At 52.8% G+C, this 18,061-nt stretch overlaps 1 protein-coding gene across 5 annotated transcripts in view; it reads left to right on the forward strand.

Moving 5' to 3' along the window:
• Sipa1l2 (signal induced proliferation associated 1 like 2) overlaps positions 1–18,061 on the forward strand; it is a 143,256-nt gene that overhangs the window by 9,716 nt on the left and 115,479 nt on the right. Inside the window, exon 1 of one of the 5 annotated variants that reach the window (XM_060391793.1) lies at positions 16,992–17,426. The exons of the other annotated variants lie outside the window; for them this stretch is intronic. The gene's annotated coding sequence lies outside the window, so the exon portion shown is untranslated. Of the gene's footprint in view, positions 1–16,991; positions 17,427–18,061 lie in introns of those variants that run through there. 5 annotated transcript variants of the gene reach the window in all.

Genomic DNA, 18,061 nt, shown 5'->3' on the forward strand with positions numbered 1-18,061 from the left:
GCCGAAGGACACCCTCCAGTGCTCCACAGGGACCATCTTACCTGGGTTTTTGGGGCTGTGTCTCCCATCGGCTTGGGACTTGTTGATTCAGCTGGGCTGGTTGTCCAGGCCCCCCAGGGCTCTGTTGTCGCCACCTTGCTTGCTCTGGGATCACAAGCATATAGCACCTTGGGAGGTTTATGGTGTGTGTTGGGGAGGGTTGGGGTACGGGGTCTCCGGCTCAGGTCCTCATGCTGGCTTGGCCAGCTCCTTATCGACTGAGTGACATCTTCAGCTCCTGCTTGGGAAGTCAGTGAAGCCAATGGGTTTGTTTTCCGTTACAGATACCGTATTCTGATGAGAAGTGTGCTTTTCCTGAATCTTTGGAGCTTTGAATATTTCAAAGCTGGCTCTCTAGGGTCCAGTTGTGGTGCTCTGTCTTGTCCTGGGCACCCTAGCTGCCATGGACATAGCTTCTCATAGTAAGAGGCATGGACTAAAGGGAAGGATGGGCCTGGCGTGAGGAGAGGTGGAGGCAGCTGGCTTAGTGTCCTGAGAGCTGGTGGCAGGTTGAGCGTGGCTGAGCTGCCTGTGAGAACAGCCCAGCCCAGGAGGGCGGCCCTTCAGAGGCCATTTCTCCAGCTCTGAAAACCTCTGCCAAGATTAAAAGAAGTAGAAGAGGGAAACAGTTTTTGTTTCTCATTTCTACTTTGCTGCATTTGCATAATCTTTGTTGAAGCCAGCTGAATGTGAAGCCCTAAATAAATTCCAGGCATTTAAATATTTAAAAGGATTCATCCACAGTTCTGTACTCACCCGAAGAATAAACGCTTTCAACAAAGAGAATAACACCCTCGCAGATGCAGCCGGATAGACTGTGGCCACCTTGTCACTGAGTTAGGAAACGTTAACAGCAAAGCTTGCTTGACGGGCTCCGGGCTCCGAAACTGGCTGGGTGCCAAAGTCTTGTTTCCCCGCTGGAGAGAGCGGTGGGTGTGTTCCAGGCTGGCAGCTGGCCAGCTGGGGGCTCTGACGCAATCACTTGGTCCCCGTAACTGCTTTGCAACTAATTTTAGGGCAGTTAAATCAGGGCCATGTCTGGTGGCTGCCGTGCGTCTGGTTCATTGGCGCTTTCTAAATCCATCCTTTCAGCGTGGTGCCGCAGCTCCTGGTTCTGTGTTGAATAAGCCTGGGCGGAGGGGATGTTGAGCCAGTGAGGGCGGGCGAGGCTGGCAGGTGAGAGGAGGAGGGCTTAGGGCTCACCTTGCCAGCTCTGTGTCTGGAAGCAGAGCTTAGGCGGCTGTGTGTGTGTGTGTGTGTGTGTGTGCGCGCGCACTCCCACAGGCTGAGGGGGCGGGCACCCGAGGCTCCACCTTTTTGCAGCAGCAGCCCTCAGGCCACTTGTTTTTCTTGCAGTCTCTGGTCTGCCAGCCTTACTATGCTGAAAACTGAACCTGACCATCCTTTCTTGGAAGTGTAAAACTAGAAATAACAATAACAAAGCGCACGCGTGTGTGTGTGTGTGTGTGTGTGTGTGTGTGTGTGTGTGTGTACATATAAAGTAGCTGCAGCTCTTTGGAGCATCTCACACAGAAGAGAACTAGAGTTTGGTGCTGTGTGTGCTTGCAGGCTGCATGTGAAGGCCAACATCCATGGTCACGTCGGCCTCTTACCTCATTATTTCAGCTACGCTCTGGCCAGAGAGCCTCAGGGGGCCTTCTGTTTCCTTTCTCCAGAGCTGGAATCAGACATGTGCAACCATGTCCAGCTCTTCTGTGGGCTCCAGGGATGAGGCTTAGGCCCTTGTGTTTGCCCAGGAGGCACCCTTCCACGTGAGCCGTCTCCCCAGCCCTTGCAGTCAGTTTTAATAAAGATATGGGGCCATAGCTACAGGTCTGCTTAAAAGTCTGTCCTTTTTCATTGATCGAGCAGTTGACTGATTGGTTGCCAGGTTAGCTGCGCACCTGGAGGGTTCTGGGCCTTGGTGGGCAGAGTCCTCCACCCCAGCCTCATCCTACAGCCCTCAGCACTGTCCGTTCATACGGTTTTAGGCCTCAGAGGAACCCGTGGGTGCTTTTCCAGGGAACTTCCCTCCCTGGCTGGTTCCGACTAGAGCATGACGGTTGGACCTGAAGATGTTCCTGGTGGCCATGTTCTATCAGCCCATCCAGGCTGATGGGCTTTGGCTCTCGAGGACATGGACTGCAGCATAATTGGCTGGTGGGTTGTTACATGAACGGTAAGGATGTGGGGCCTGGTTGGCAGACAGCTGATCGTCGTTTCAGGGTTATGTCATGCCTCTGACCCTTTCCTTTCCCATGACCATGAGGTGAGCATGGCTGCCGTGACGTTCTGTCATGCCACAGCCCCAGAGCTGCAGAGCCCACCAGAGGTGGCCCAGAGCCCTGAAACCCTGCCTAGAGCCCTGAAACCTTGAGCCAAAATATGCACACCCTTCTGGCAACTGTGCCTTCAGAGGCCTCTGTCATTGGGAGAGTGGCCCCTCCTTGGGTGTCCAGAGAGCAGTAGGAGCTGGAGCTGAGCCTTTGGAAAATGCTTCCCAGGCATGACTCACCATTCAGCTTAGATGGGCCTTGAACTCGTGACAGCTGGTTCAGCCTCCTGGCTGCTAGAGTGGCAGGGCTGACCCACCATGCCAGCTCCGGCTCTGGTTTTAGTTGTATTTCAGTGCAAGCTGTCGGGGCGGAGGCCTTGCTCTTCATGACTCATCACTTCCGCACAGGTTTGGAACCTACCTGTTACCTGAGGTGAAATTTCTAGAACGAAGTACAGACGTCTCAGGTGTGTTGTTCATCCTGTGGGTTCTGACGTACGTGCCATCCTCTGTAACCCACATTTCAGTCGGGCTGGAAGTGTACTGACTACCCAGAAACTCCTCTGCTGCCCCTTCCTGGACAGCTTGTCCACCCCACCAAGCTTCCAGTTTTCTGCTGTGAAGTGTTGCATGCTCTTGAGAAGATATAAATAGCAGCTCAGTTACCAGGTTCGCACTCGGGCTGTGTGCGGATGGAGTGCTATATTTACCTCAGGCTGCGTTTGAGGACAGCAGCTCTGCACTTGCTCTGCCGCCCGCAGGCTCTGGACCCGCCTCAGTGGCCTGGGGTTTCTGGAGCATTTGGCTGTCGCCTGGTCACATCTCTAGTACCCTGCTAAGGAGTGGCCCCTGCCCACCCAGCTCCCGCCGGCCTGGCTTGCCCCTCTGTGCGCGCTGACGTTCGGGTGCATCTGGCCTCCGTGTGCCGGCTCCTAGTCAGGGCTGCCAGGGGCTCCTGGCACGGGCTGGACTGTCTTTTGCTTCTGAAGTTGGGTCAGTAGGGCTCAGCTGTTCAGCGTCGTGTGCCTTTTGAGGCAGAAGAGCACATGGGTGTGTCCTGTGACTCCGAGGACTCATTTTTAGTTCAAACACAACAGTTGCTCCAGCTCCCCAAATTCACTTTGATGATGTCATCTGAGGAGGAAACAAACCACCTAAACCGGGAAGACCAGCTTTTCAGATCTGCTCTGTGAGGCAGTGCTGGCTAACACATAAAATCCCTGAGGAACTAAAAGTAACTTTCTAGACAGAATGAGCAATCCCCTTGTCACGCCTTTAGTCACTGAAGATTTGGGTGACCAGGCCTCTCCAGTGTGAACAGTACTGGCTTCTACACAGGCCTTGGGGGTCCTGGTGCTTTCGCCTATCTGTCGTCAGTGCGTGTGATTCTTGCACGGGCCAGGCTGGCCACGGTCAGTACTCTCCCTGCTCAGGAGGACACATCCGAGTGTAGTGCCTAACAGCCGGGAAGCCTTTCTTTGTTTGTGACCTGAGGGCTGTGCAGACAATACTCCTGACCCAGGCTCCTTCTGTCTTCTTCCTTTGTCATAAGGCCTTGTCCCCATCTCACCTAGTGACCTGTTGTCCACACTCAGGCTTGCTGTGAAGGAGAGAAACATCTGGAAGGTGGGTGGGTTAAAGGGGCCAAAGGGGAAGCTGGGAACTGTCATTACTGACGACAGCTAAGGGTCTATCTCACTTTGCCCTCATTCTTCTGATGACCTTGCCTGGCCGCAGGGGAAGCTGGGAACTGTCACTACTGCCATCACTGGCTTATGTGTAGTTCTGTGTAGTTCAGGACACCTTGTCTGACGCTGGTGCTCATGACTAAGGCTTCCCTGAAACCTGCTTCTGCAGCAGATGACTCCTGAGAAGGTCATCCTGTGCTGTGGGGGAAGCAAAGCTAGCACAGTTGCTGATACTGGGCCCCTGGTTGCTCTTCTATCCCACACTGTAGAAGGTGTGTGTCCCCGGCCGGCCGAGGTTCCCAGGCTCGGGTGCTTTATCACCATGGATGGGAGCAGTGGTTCCCCGCAGCACTGCTGGGCGGGGAGCAAGCCTGCCTGGTCAGCATCGCCAGCGTTGTCGTTACCGTGTAGCATCTCCTGTCTTGGTGTGCTGTAGACACTGTTCCATCACTTTCCGATCAGACAGATAAAGAGCTGAACAGGCAATAGCTGTGCAGGAGAGGATCAAGCAGGACTTCCAAGCCCAGGGAAAGGCTCCCAGGTGAGGACCAGAGAGAGACACAGCCATGAGGACACGAATGGAGCAGCCAGGGCAAGACTAAGATGGCAGGTAACTGGCCATGTGTCTGGGGAGTAAGCCAGGCTACTATTAGTGGGTTAGAATAGCTGGGCTTCTGTCCGGCCATTAGTGCCTGAAGCTTTTAATAAGCATATAAAGGTCTCCGTGTCATTATTCAGAGCAAGGGTGGGCATAGAAAGCCCTTACTTTTACCCTCAGAGTGAGCCAATTCCAGGAGGCAAAGTGCTGGGTGGAATCCAGGTAGCAGGGGTTTGCCTTTGCAATGAGTCCTTCACCTTGGAAGCCCCTCCTTTCCCACCCAGTGGCCATGGTCGAAGCACAGCTCAGCCTTGCAAAGATGAGGCAAGGATCCCAGCAGTGACATTCATGAAGAGAGGAAAAGGGCCATTCCATTTAATTAGCTGCCAAGCCCTGAGCCCATTTCCTCTAGGGCCTTTCCATATTCTCCAGCCTCTTCCTATGTTTATAGATGGAGAAATTGGCACTGTCCAGAGCAAATGGGTCTGGGTTCCAGAGCTGGTAAGGGTGGATCTCAGATGTAAACCCAGGATGCCAGCACCTGCAGCCTGCTCTCTTCCCACCTGGCTGTCTCGGAAGCTTTTGGAGAATGCGTTAGGGACCAGTCACTGAAGTCTATGTGGTGGTACAAGACACATCAGCGTTGTTGGGGCTCTTTCACTGTGGGAAGCTTCCTCGTCAGTTTTTAAAGTCTTTGCTATTGAAGGCATTGCTACCCGAGCTGCAGAGTGCAGTTAGTGGAGGAAGGAGGGTGAATCCAGTATGGCTGTGTATGAGGCCAGACTCCTGTGTGTGTTCCTGGGGACAAGGGTTAGAGGGTGTCACGAAGGACCTGGGCTCCTGTGTAAAATCCAGACTCGTGGTAGGAGGCTCACCGGACACTCCGTGACGGCTTCCTCGGGGCTCTGGGGCTTGCAGGCTATTCCGAAGTGGCCCTGGGTGCTGGGGGCTGTGTCCCGCCCACACAGTGGGCTCATTGGCTGCCAGCACCCTTTCCAGGTGTCAGCTCACACTCCTAGTGGTGGCTCCTTTGGAGCTTGTAGTTGCTGAGGCCAGTGCACAGGGGCTGGGAATCATGTGACCAGCATTTCTGGGCCTGGGTTAGTTGAGTCTCTTAAAGAGACAGCATTTGACCCGGGAGTTTTTAGGTTTGAAGTTTGGGTTGTTTTGCTGGGAGCTTATTCCCCCACCAAACTGTGATAAAGTATGATTTAAAGGGTTTGGATACTTAGATTAGTTGGGTGCCATTTGTTGTAGCAAATAAAAAAATGAGTGTTGGGCTATATAGTGTTTATTATTAGCCCTAAGATCATCATGGCGGTATTATTTAACCTGCTATCACAAATAATAAGACACAGACACCTGTTTTTTTATAATTTCATAATCGCCTTATTTACCTTGGGCTGGGCAGGTATCTTACGTCCACTGGCTCAATCTCACCATCCATCTCCCAGCCCCCATCCAGTGCCATCCTCCTTAACCATCTTCATCTGGGCGACGTTCCATCCATAATCCCATGGTCTGTGCTTGTATTTTTTCACCTGGGCCTTTTTGTGCCATTATTGGAGTCCTTCCTCTCTGCCCACGTGGTTTTTTTCTCCATACACCCTAACCCATCATGGTGTCCTTCCTCCTCTCTTTCCATCCAGTCCATCTGTCTCCCGAACCTTAGCCACGCCCACCCCATTCTGCCCTGCCCAGATATGGGCTGTTTAGTCAGCCAATCAGATCTAAGGATTTAGGCCGGTTTACACAAGGAGGAGAGGTGTAACCAGACCTTGAGGGCCAGCTCAGAACAACCTCCAACAGTGTCCCAGGCACGTGCAGAGCCGGCCGTGAAGTGAAGACAATATACTTTTTTTTTTTTTTTTTTTTTTGAGATCGTAGTTTATGAACTCAGCATATCCTGATCTTCAACTTCTTATTTTCCTGCCTCATGTCTCCCGGTTGCTGGGATTCCAAGTGTGTGCTACCACATCTGGTTTCATGCAGCGCCGGGGATCAAGCCCAGGGCTTCACACATTCCCTGCAGACAGCCTACCTGCTGAGCTGCCCTGCAGTCTGACAGCAGCCCTCTTGTTAAGACTATACCCAGCCTTGGGCTACTGTTGTCCTCCGCTCTGAAGACAGAAACAGTTATGTTCTTAAAGGAAGCTTGGTGCACTGTGTGGGACAGTTTTTAGCTGATTAGAAGAGGCGGGTCCCTGGTGGAAATGACACTTGACAAGTTTCCATGGAATGGAAGGGCACCCTGGCCCGGTCTGCAAGCTGAGCTTATCTTCATCTGCCTTTTGAGATAAGCCTTGGTCAGCCAGGAATTTATTGTCTTGACCAGGACCGTCTCTGCTAAAGGCCTCCCCAGGGGTGGAATCGTGGAGTGCCGTGCCACACCCAGGCCCAGCCCATTCATGGCTCTTCCCTGCAGCTGTCTGCTCAGGTGTGCTACAGCTGTGGGCTCAGGTGTGTCAAGCTGTGGGTCCAGGTGTGTCACAGCTGTGGGCTCAGGTGTGTCAGGCCATGGGCTCAGGTGTGCTACAGCTGTAGGCTCAGGTATGTCACAGCTGTGCTGGCTTTGCTCCTTTTTTTCTAGAAATTGACTGGGGGGTCTTGAGGACCCTCCCAAGGATTAGAACACAGTTGCTCAGGGCTGCTGAGGCAGAGCAGTGAGCAATTCCTTGAGCCTTTCATTTGACTTGGAGCAGTGGCTGTGGCTCAGCAGCTGCAGATGGCATGCGCTCTGTTCCTGCTGCCATAGTTTGGAAGTTTGTAGTGTAAGTGTCCATGGTTCAGGTTCATGCCCTTGTACACGTGTGCTCCGGGGTTGGGGGACAGAAGCCAGTCTTGGGGGTGGCTCCTCAGGTATTCCCATTTTGAAACACCATCTCTTATTGTCCTGGAGCTCTGATTGGGCTAGCCTGGCTGGCCAGTGCAGCCCAGGCATCTGTCTGCCTGTTGGCCTCTCCAGCTCGGGAGCTACAAGCATGAACTACCATGCTGGGCTCTTCAGCGTAGGCTCTGGGCATGTTTGTGAGGCCAGCAGTCGCTTTGCCATAAGGCATCCTCCAGCTCCAGTTTGCTTTTTGTTTGTAGGAAACAGAGAACGCCCTGGAACCTAAGGGATGTGGAGCCTGAGGACACTGCTACCACTTAACTAAGCCAGACCACGTGTATGTGAGCAAGAAAACTGAGCCAGGGCCCTGGGCATCTGAGTAAACCGAAAGGGTGTGTTTGACTACCCACTGGTGGACAGACATCCACACTGGCCTGTGTCCTTGGAACTTGCCATTCCATGAGCTAGACTCTGGCATCTTTTTCTGCCGATGTTGCTAGGGGAAGCATCAGGCAGAGCCCTCTGGGGACACTGAGGTGGTGTGACTCCAGCATGGGTTGAAGGGCATTCTTGGCAGCAGAGTGAAGCTTTCTCAGAGTTTGTCTTCACAGAGGAAGGGGAGGAGGTGCCACAGAGGTTGCAGATCCTGGCAACCCTTGGAGAAATGTTTTTTACATAGTACTCTTCCACCAAGTGTTCTTTCTGTTATTGCTGGACTCAGAAGAAAGGCATGCTGGGCCACGCTTCTAGTTCTGTGGAGATCCCTGCACTTCCGTGTTCACACACTTCCCTGCCTGAGGCTCATTTGCCGGTATGTGTCCAGTGGATTTAAAAAGGACTTGGTACCTGAGGGAACATAGCTTAGGCTGTCTGAATTGAGATGAATTAATGCGACCAAGATAAAACACTTTTTGGCAGCTTGTCTTTCTTGTTCTAGAATACTGACTTACTTTGAGACTTACCATGCTGCCAAGGGAGAAGGATCTTGAGCTCTGGATCTCCCTGCCTCTGCCTCCCTAGTGCTGTGTGTGCCATCTCACCCAGTGTATGCCACGAGGGGCGGAGCCCCGTGGGTGGTTAACCCTTTTGCTGTCCCTCTGAATAGAGAGGACTGTCTTGGGCACCAGGGTGCAGCTCAGGCTGAGTCAGCTGGGCGATCCCTCTCGACTCCTCTGGAAATGCAGGGCAGGGCTGCTGCCACAGGCATGTGCCCTCCACTTTGTGGCAGTATTCAGGCCCTGCCCTGGGTTCTCTAGAGGCGGACTCACAGACAGGACAGATGCAGACGGAGCTCTCCTTACTCAGCTGCCCCAGGCTGCTGTGGGTTCAGGCCAGGCTGCTGTGGGTTCAGGTGCTTGGGGCCCTTCATCTGCGTAGTTGGTGTCCACGCGGACTGTGTGTGCACTGTCCTACTCCTTGTTTAGAAGCCATGAAGGGATCTGGGAACAGATAGGCGCCTCACTGTTTATCAGGTCCTCCGGGTGTCTGCTGTTCTTCATCCCCCAAAACTGGAAGTCAGTGAGGGGACTCTTCTTCTCACGTCTCCCACTAAGTCTTTGAACCTGTTAGATGCTGGGAGCTGGACGTGCCCAGCCCAGTGCTGGCCCTGCTCCTGCCACGGCTGCTGTGACTTCCTCACCATCTCCCCGCCCAGCGCCCCTCCCGTGTTCCACCCCAGCAAAGGGCTCCTGTACTCATCCCTCCCGCCCCTCACAGGTCGGTGCTTCTGAGAATGGGCTTAATGTTACTTGTTAAGACCACAGATGGGGCTGGGGAGGCTGTTCAACAAGCAAACCGCTTGCTGCACAAGCCGAAGGACCCAAGTTCGAGCCCTAGACTTATGTAAAAATGGTACGAGAGAACCAACTCCACAACTGCCATTCGTGTGTCATGGCACACATCACGTGCGTTAATAATAAGTTAGGATAACAGAACCCACAGAGATACAAAATTTCTGGCTTTAACAGATGCCATTTAAATTTATGGAATCACAGTAACCCTAAGGAAAAAAATATTGACAACTTAACACAGGGTGATTCTTGTAACTTAGCTGCTTTGCGCCTGTAACGAAATAAATGAGTACAAAGACCATCCCTAGTTAAATGCTAACCACACATTTGAACCACTAGAACAACTGCTGTGTAAGTATGTAAAGAGCATGCTGCGATAAGTGTGCTTGTCTCTTGCTCACTGGTTACCTGGGGCTGCGTCTGCACTCGTCAACAGGAGATGGTGTGTGTCTAAGTGGTTCTGCTGTGTTCAGTGCTGTCACAGACTCAGTCCTAAAGGCACGCTGATGAAAAAGGAAAAGGATCCATGTTGGTGCTTTTTGGCACTGCGTCTTGCTGTGTAGACCAGGCTAACCTCGAGCTTGTCTGGTTCTCTGGCCTCTGCCTCCTATGACTTGATTTCAAGCAGCACTGTTGTGCTGGGTCAGAAAGGGGCTTCTGAGGCAACTTCCAAAAGTCACTGAAGTCATTTTAAACTCTTACCCCCAAAGTAAAGCACAGGATATTGGATCCCTGGTTTTCCTTTGACTCCCTCCTTGGGGTGAAGGTTTCCACTCCATTCTGCAGGCCACAGGCACTCTGTCCTGTGAACAGCACGGCTGCCAACTGTAAGGTCACAGTCTTTGTAACCTTAGTCAGCTACTTGTCGGTCCAGTTCTGCAAGAGAGAGACAAGGTTTTGGTGGTTTGAGGAGAATGAGTAAATTCCTTCTCAGAGGAGCAGTATGAAAGTGTGGGATGCTTCTGGAGAGAGGGGTGGGCCGGGCCAGACGCCACACCTGCTTCATGAAGAAGGGCTTCCCCAAGTAGCTAGCGGACTGGGGATCTCTCAGGATTGATCTGGGCCTGTGGCTTTAGGCAGGGAATGGAGCCTGAGTCCCTGCCCAGGTGGGCCTGTGCCTGTCAGCCACGCGCCTCTGCTGGGGCCATGGCTGTTCCCGTGGCAGAATGTGCAAGTGTGAAGAGGAGAGCAGGGATGTGGGTCACCTGCTAAGGGTGCTGCGTAGTGAGTTGTTTTGAAGAGAGGAGGGCCATGCTGTGAAAGAGCCTTTCCCCCACATCCGTTGCTGTGGAATTCTCACTGTGTCACATGTGGTCTGTCCTTGTGTCGTTTCCCTGTGGGACGTTTATTCCCGTGGAGAAGCTGAGTCAACGATGATTTCCATACGATGATTTCCATACGTCCCAAGTGCGTGGCTGGAGGTGGGGTGTGCGTGCACCGGTGCCTCGGGATTTAGGAACTGCTTTTGCCGAGGGACCGGGCTCCTCACGGGCCTGGGTCACTAACGCAGAAAAGCCTGGCACCTTCTCTCTTGTCTCCTGAACGTAGTTGCCTCCTGAGGGTAGGCCTGTTGCTCTTTAAGGAGTGTCTGCCGAATCCCGGGGAGCCCGGCTTATCTCACCCCTTTCGAGGCTGAGGCACAACTGAGAACAACTTGTTTGATTATGCAGCCTTTACGGCTTCCTCTTTCACACCGAGTAGCCCTGGAGAGTCACCAGCTACTGTCTCTTGGGAACTGGCTAAGAGGTGTCTCTGTCAGAGATGACATAAGGACCAGGCAGAGCACAGTTCCCCCACGGCTGCTCACTCAGGCGCTCAGGCTGGTGGGATGGCTGAGTGGGTAAAGACGCTCACCACAGACCCGAATTCAGCCCCGGTCCACAGGTAGAAGAGACCTGACTCCCAAGTTTGTTCTCTGACGGCTCATTCACCCTTAGCACACATGTGCACCCACAGTAAGTCAGCGTGAAAACATGCTTCTCACAGTTGCCCGGGTCTTCCTCTTTCTGAACTAGGCTGGAGTCAGTACCCCAAAGGTGGGCTGACACACATGGCCTTGTCTTCCTACCATGTTGATCACTATCCTCGTCTCTGGGGCTGAGGGAGGCTCAGAGCTCAGGAGCACTTGCTGCTGTCCCGGCACAGGGACACACTGATCCCAGCACAAGAGAGCCAGAGGTAGGCAGATATGTGTGAGTTTGAGGCCAGCCTCATCTACACAGAGTTCCGAGGTAGCCAGGATTGCACAAAACGACCCCGCCTAGGAGAAAAAGCTCTTTCTTAGCTCCCACCGTGGGTGGCCCACAATCTCCGTAGTCTGGGGTCCAGGGGTCTGGGGTCTGGGGGTCTGGCGGCCTCTGAGGACACCTGCACCTATGTGCACACACCTCTCCATGGATACACACACATCTATGTAATTATACATAAAAATAATCGTTTTAGAGTTCTGATTCACTTTGAATTCTGGGCAAGTTGCTGGACATAATTTGTTGGGAAGCCTCAGATTTTGGGTGCTAGCCTAGGTCTTGTGACCTGGTAACCCCCGTGTGTGCTGAGGACCTTGAGCTAAGCAGCCTTGGGGGGAGGGGTGGGGACGTGCAGGAGGTCTGCACCTACTCCAGACTCCAGCTCCCGGGGTGGGCGCCCTGAGTGAGCGGAGCCTAGTAGCCGCGTGGGGTGTGTGCTCTAAATAGTCCCAGCTGCTTCCTGTAGAAGAGCACTGTCAGAAGACCGATGAGAAGGGGAACGCATTGGCACGAGATAATAAATTATGGTACTCCCTACCATCAACTGATTTACGTCAGCTTAATAGCCTGTTCCATAAGGCTATTTAATGACACGGGAGAGTGTTCACAGAATGCTAATACGAAATGTAAGAATGTTCCCGTGAAGCAGCAAATACCGTCTTAGTGTCCCTGGGAAACTGTGCACAGACCGTTACCAAGTCTGCACCAAGCCCAGAAGCGGTGATGTGGCTGTGGGGCAGGTGTGCGTGGCCGCCTTCTCTCTCCCTTGTCAACTTTTGAAAGGCGTGCACTAGTAGGTAAGAGGCTAGTGAGATGGTAGAGTAAAGGGGTTATGCGTGTCCGTTAAACACGATCCGCCTTTCCAGTTTGGGTTGCTTTCCTTTCCCTATGTAATCTTCCCTTTCCTCCTTATTTTGAGTGTATTTGGGAAGTTTTAAAGACAACTAATTAGCAACTTTAGCTACCTACAATGCCTAATAAATGTTTTGATGTCTCTAAGAAGCACTCCTAATCCGATGGTCTAAATTTAATCTCCAGGGAGGGTTCCTCTCAGTACTGTTGGTCTTGTTTGTTGGGATTTAGGCAATGGGCTTTGTTTGTTTGTTTGTTTTGACTTCTGAGTGTTTTCTCTCATTTAAGCTTGCTGCTTCAGAATTCCATAGTACATTTTTATGTATTGTGCATAACATATATGTGTAGTTTGGAAGCAGTTAATTTCTGGCTATTTAATTTTCCACTGTTAGTGAGGAGCCACCGGACTCACTTTTCCGTGCCTCCGTTAGCCACCGTGGGTGCCTTCTCTGTGACGGCATCCTCAGGACAACAGCATGATGGCACAGCCCGGGTGACACTAAGCATAGATTTTTGGCATTTCTGTGAAAACAGAATGGCAGCCCTCCCTTCTCTGAGAGCACAGACATCTTGACTCGGAAAACGCCATGTATCTTTTTAGCTGTATAATTGCCAGCCCTTTGATACCATGCTCTTTGACATTCACGTTAAAAATAAAAATTAGCTAATTTGTAAGTTATAAGGTCTTAAAAAATAGTTCATTCCTCCTTCATGCCTGTGAATGCTTCTATTAAAATTCTGAAATGGCTTATTAAATTAAATGCAGTGTCAAAGGCTAATTGTCTCTCTGTGAATTAGCCTACGCGGTGTAGAGAGGCCTGCTTGAAACAGGGCCTCTGAGTAGCAGTTCTGAAGTCCGCTTTTCTGATCTGTCCATTTGCAGTGTTTGCAGATGAAATAGCTGCCGGCTGTGCAGTGTCCTAAAGGAAGCGGCCACAGTGGAGGCGGAGACCCTGAACTGGCCGAAGTGTGGAGAACGAGTGACTGGAGTATTTGGTTCCTAAATAGGATGTCAGGCATCATTCCCACATCTCCCCGGAGGCTCAAGAGACTCTGGGAAAGAGGAGTGCTGGGGCGCGGTCCGTGGTGGCTGTTGCACTCAGAGCCCAGTGCACAAGGAGGGGTCTTCGTTTGTCATGCCTCAGGGAGGAGTTTCTGGGCCACTGATGGTCTCTAGGCCAGAAAACAACAGGCATCAGCGTAGGAGGGGGGGTTATGAGGAGGAGATGGCTTCAGCAGGAGAGAGGAGAGTGGGGGGCGGAAATACCCACATTTGGTATATGAACAAGTGTGGTGTTAGGGAGTGAGAAGTGCATGGGCGCCTGTGACATGTTCGGGGTCCTACACCAACTTCCTGGTGTCGTGTGTGCGAGACCTCACTGTGTCGTGCGGTGCCACTGATGGTGCGGCATCACCTTAGGGTGGCAAGCAGCGGGCACCCCTGGCAGAGTGCCTGCGACGTTTGTGGCCGCGTGATGGCAATGGAGCCTCACAGCTGCCGCTCTCCAGTCCCGCCGTCTCTCTGCTAGCTGAAGTAGCCATGTCTCACAAGTCGGTGTGACCTCCACAGGCTGAGTGGAGTGAGGCTTGAGGTCAGTGTCCGTCATGGTGAGGACACGCCAGTGACCCGCAGTTTGCGTCTGAGCAGCGGGCAGGGATGGCGTGCCCGAGGGAAGCTCATGAGCCTCCGGTGTGTGCCCTGCTGAGTGCCCAGCACAGGGCAGCTCACGGTCACTCTTGGGCGAGTCTCCTGTGCATGAGTGACCATCCATGTTTGCAGAAAAGTGTGGCCGCTCAGGCTTGATGCAGTGCAGAGCATGCTGGGAATTCAGACAACTCGGGAGGAGAACCATGTGAGTGCTTTAAAGGCAGAAAACCCATGTTGTGTTCCAGGTGATGGTCCCTGTGGCTGTTGAGAGTGAAACAGGGCACAGGCAGGAGAGACCTACCCAACCCTTGCTGAGAACCGCCTGGTTGGTTGGCCACCCGGGAAGCCTTTCCCCTTCAGCTGGGGGTAGCTGGTCTGTGGAAGGGCTCTGCTCCCCCAGACTGTGGTCCTGCTGTGGCACTGGGGGTAATTAAAGACCACCAGTCCTTAACCCTCACCCTGACCCTAACCTAACCCTGACCCTAACAACCCTGACCCTAACCTAACCCTGACCCTAACAACCCTGACCCTAACCTAACCCTGACCCAACAACCCTAAACCTAACCTAACCCTAACCTAGCCCTAAAAACCCTAACCCTAACACTAAACTAACCCTAACCTAACCCTAACCCTAACAACCTTAACCCTACCTAACTCTAACCTAACCCCAACCTAACCCTTATAACCCTAACCTAACCTTAACCTATCCCTAATCCTAACAACCCTAACCCTACCTAACCCTAACCTAACCCCTGACCCTGGTCTCTTAACCCTAGCCTTGCCTACCTTTAACCCCGAAATGCCCCATGCTCTCAGTGTTAGGGTGGGGTCCCTCCTGTTGCCATCCTCTGGCAGTCACCAGCACCTGTGGTCCTCCACAGCTCTCTCCTCTGAACTGTGAAGCTGGCAATCAGACTGCCATCAGCAGGGTAGGTGCTGCAAGCGGCCCCTGCCAGTCAATGGAATGGTGCTGGTGAGCACTGCACTGGCCCCATCACACTGGCCACAGCTCACGTGCTCAGTGGTCACGCGCAGCTGGTTGCTACCACATCGGACAGCATGTGGGATGCTTTCATGACTGAACAAGGCTCCCTTGTTTGCTGTCTCTCTGCTCAGTCTCTGGCCTCGGACCTCTGGATAGAGTCCATCCTTTCTTCTTCCCGGGGAACCATCCAGGACAGCCTCCCATGCTTAGGACCTGAGGGTGAGCGTGCACTCCCTCAGAACCCACCAGGAGGGTCCACCCCCTGCCTGCCCCTGCACCCCTGCCTCTTTGGAGGTCTTGGAAACACAAGTGCTTGCTTCTCCTGGTTGGTGACCCGTCCTCCCATTTTCCCAGGGCTAACCTCCTCCCTGGCCTCCCTGTTGCCAGCTTCCTGAGGGTCTCTAAATGGTCCTGTGTCCACTCCTCAGAAATTATTGTCATCAGATGTGAGTACTTCACACATTTTGAAGTGACGTCCAGCACCTTCCTCACACATTTCAATAACCTGTTTTTTGTTCCCGGGACACTGAGAAACATCATAGCTAAGATGCGAATTATGGGAGCGTTGACTTAGTTGGGAGCTTTCTTCACAGTGTAGTTTGGGAGGGTCAATTTGAACTGCCTGCTTATAGAGTATATGCTGTTGTGCCTGTGCCATGTCTGATGTGGTTTGAACCTTTTTGGTATTGGGGGGATATTCCAGGTATACTGAAAAGCTCTTCATCAGCCAGGCAGTGGTGATGGTGCACACCTTTAACCCAGCACTCGGGAGGCTGAGGCAGGTGGATTCTGTGAGTTCAAGGCCAGCCTGGTCTACAAAGTGAGTCCAGGGCTACACAGAGAAACCTTGTCTCCAAAAAACCAAAACACCCACAGCAACAACAAAGAAAAGCTCTTTGTTATCAGTTGTTTGCCTCTGACCCCTCTGAGTGTTGAGCATCTCCACATGGCCATGTCTGCCTCACACGGGGATGGTGCTTTGGGCTTCAGGCTGATTGCTAAGTGGTCAAAGGTCTGAAGTATCTGTATGTAAAGCCCTTGACGTTTGTAACCATGCCACAGTGCGTTGTGGGAGATTTTGATGGGAAGGGAAGGATGCCCGTCTGTCCTTCAGAAGTCCCACGTGGAAGGTCAGGGTCTAGATTCTCACTAATTGCACACTCTGCACTGGGAGTGTCAGGATCTTCAGGCCCTCGGCTCTTCAGGCTGATGGCTCATTTGGGAGACCATCTCTAAGGCACGTTTTCTCCTCCCTTCCCCTTTGGAGGTGCCATGGGCCCGCTGTGGAGGTCTGCCCTTTAACCTAGGGTATTACCTCTCATGAGATTATGCAAGAACATAGTCATAGACGTGGTGTGAGTATGTAAGCTGGGGTGGTCGGGTGGTAATTTTGCTTACTGGAGACCCTCTCAACTGCCCTTGAGAGCTTGAGACAAGCAGAGTGTGTGCTGTCCTCTGAGCGCCTCATCCCTGACCATCACACCCCGTGGCTGCACTGTGGCTGCTTTGGGGTCACCCCTGCTCCGTAATAGTCCATGAGCCCACTAGTTCCCTGGGGTGGGCCTTGCTGAAGTTGTACTTGGATTGACACTGGAGTCCTGTAAAGAAGAGGGTAGGTGTACTTGTTACAAATAAGGCCTGATGTGGTGGTGTAGGCCTTTAATCCCCGAACTGGGGAGGTAGAGGCCTGTGTGTGTCTGAGTTCAGGGCAGCCTGCTCTGCAGAGAGTGCTGCAGGGCCAGGGCTACATTTTGAGATCCTGTCCCCAAAACAAAACTAAACCAAGCCCCTCAACATCAAGCATTTTAATTTTATTCTATTAGGAAATAATAAAAATTGATTCTGTAATTGTTTTCACATTCTGCTTAACATAGCACAGAAATGCAAAGAAATGGTTTGGCTGCTTGCTTTGCGGTAACGGTTAATGCTGTGAGTGTGATGTCACCGCACATCTGCCCTTCCCCAGGGCCACGTGGGGAGGCTGGGATCCCAGCACAGATTTGTGCAGAGTCCGGCAGAGCGAGCGCTGCATCTGCGGGAGCAAGGCCCGGCAGTTCTCCTTCTGCTCACAGGAGCATGGCCCACAGCTTAGCATCTGATAAGTGTGAAGCGGACCAGGAGAAGTAGCTCTTATCTGGCGCAGGAGAGCCAGGAAGATAAGCTCAGGGGCTCTGTGATCGCTCTTGGGAACTCACGTTTGTAGGACAGGGCCAGGCCACCCGCAGCGGGCCTCCAGCCTGTGGCATGTGGCAGGAATCCTGGCGCTGGAGCCCCAAGCCTTGCTAGAGCTGCTGGCAGAAGTGCATTTCCACAGCCCTGGCTGCGGGCTGGGGCGGGAGGGCACGACTCTGGAGCAGGGGTGGACTCCAGGTTCCGGCACTCTGCTCCACAGACTGCTGCCCCTGGGGACCACGTGGGAGTTGTGTCCCACCTGATGAGGACAGCGCGTAGAACATGGTGCTGCTTCCCTGGATGGTAAGACTGTCCGCTCACAGGTCTCTAGGCACGGCTTGTCTGGCAGCCGGTGCAGCCCCAGTCTCCCACCACGCAGGGCACTTGATGGGTAGGGGTGCTGGCGGCTCAGGCTCCATGGTCAGATGGAGCCACTAAGGGCACAGGCTCGGGGCGGGGTGGGCTGTACTAAGTCTTCTGTGTGACCACAGCCACCCTTGGGGAAGAGTCAGCCCACTAACGCGCAGTCAGCTGGAACCGTGACCCCGCCCCAGCCGCTGTGCTGTTAACGTAAACTCCCATTCTGCTGACCCAGGGCTTAAAGCACAGCGCTATGTCCTGTTTCCAAGCAAACTTTTTTTTTTTCCTAGGGAAGCAGTGTGATCAGATGTTGGGTCATCAAGGAAACTGCACAGTAAAGCATTTACAGAATTAAATTTAAATGGACAGGCTTAATGCATAGGGGTCTTTTCTTGAGGGTGGCTAGTCTCTAGCCAGACAGTAGGCCTTAAGGGAGTGTTCACCCCAATTCTAGGTCAGACAAACTTGGAGTGGAGCAGACCTGTGGCTTCTGTCGTGAGCTAGCTCCGTCCTGGCCACTAGAGCAGCCATGTTGTGGGGCTGAATTACCTCCCTTCTCTTTCACAGGTTAAATACCT

This window comes from Meriones unguiculatus, chromosome 10 (assembly GCF_030254825.1).
Source record: "Meriones unguiculatus strain TT.TT164.6M chromosome 10, Bangor_MerUng_6.1, whole genome shotgun sequence".
NCBI lineage: Eukaryota > Metazoa > Chordata > Mammalia > Rodentia > Muridae > Meriones > Meriones unguiculatus.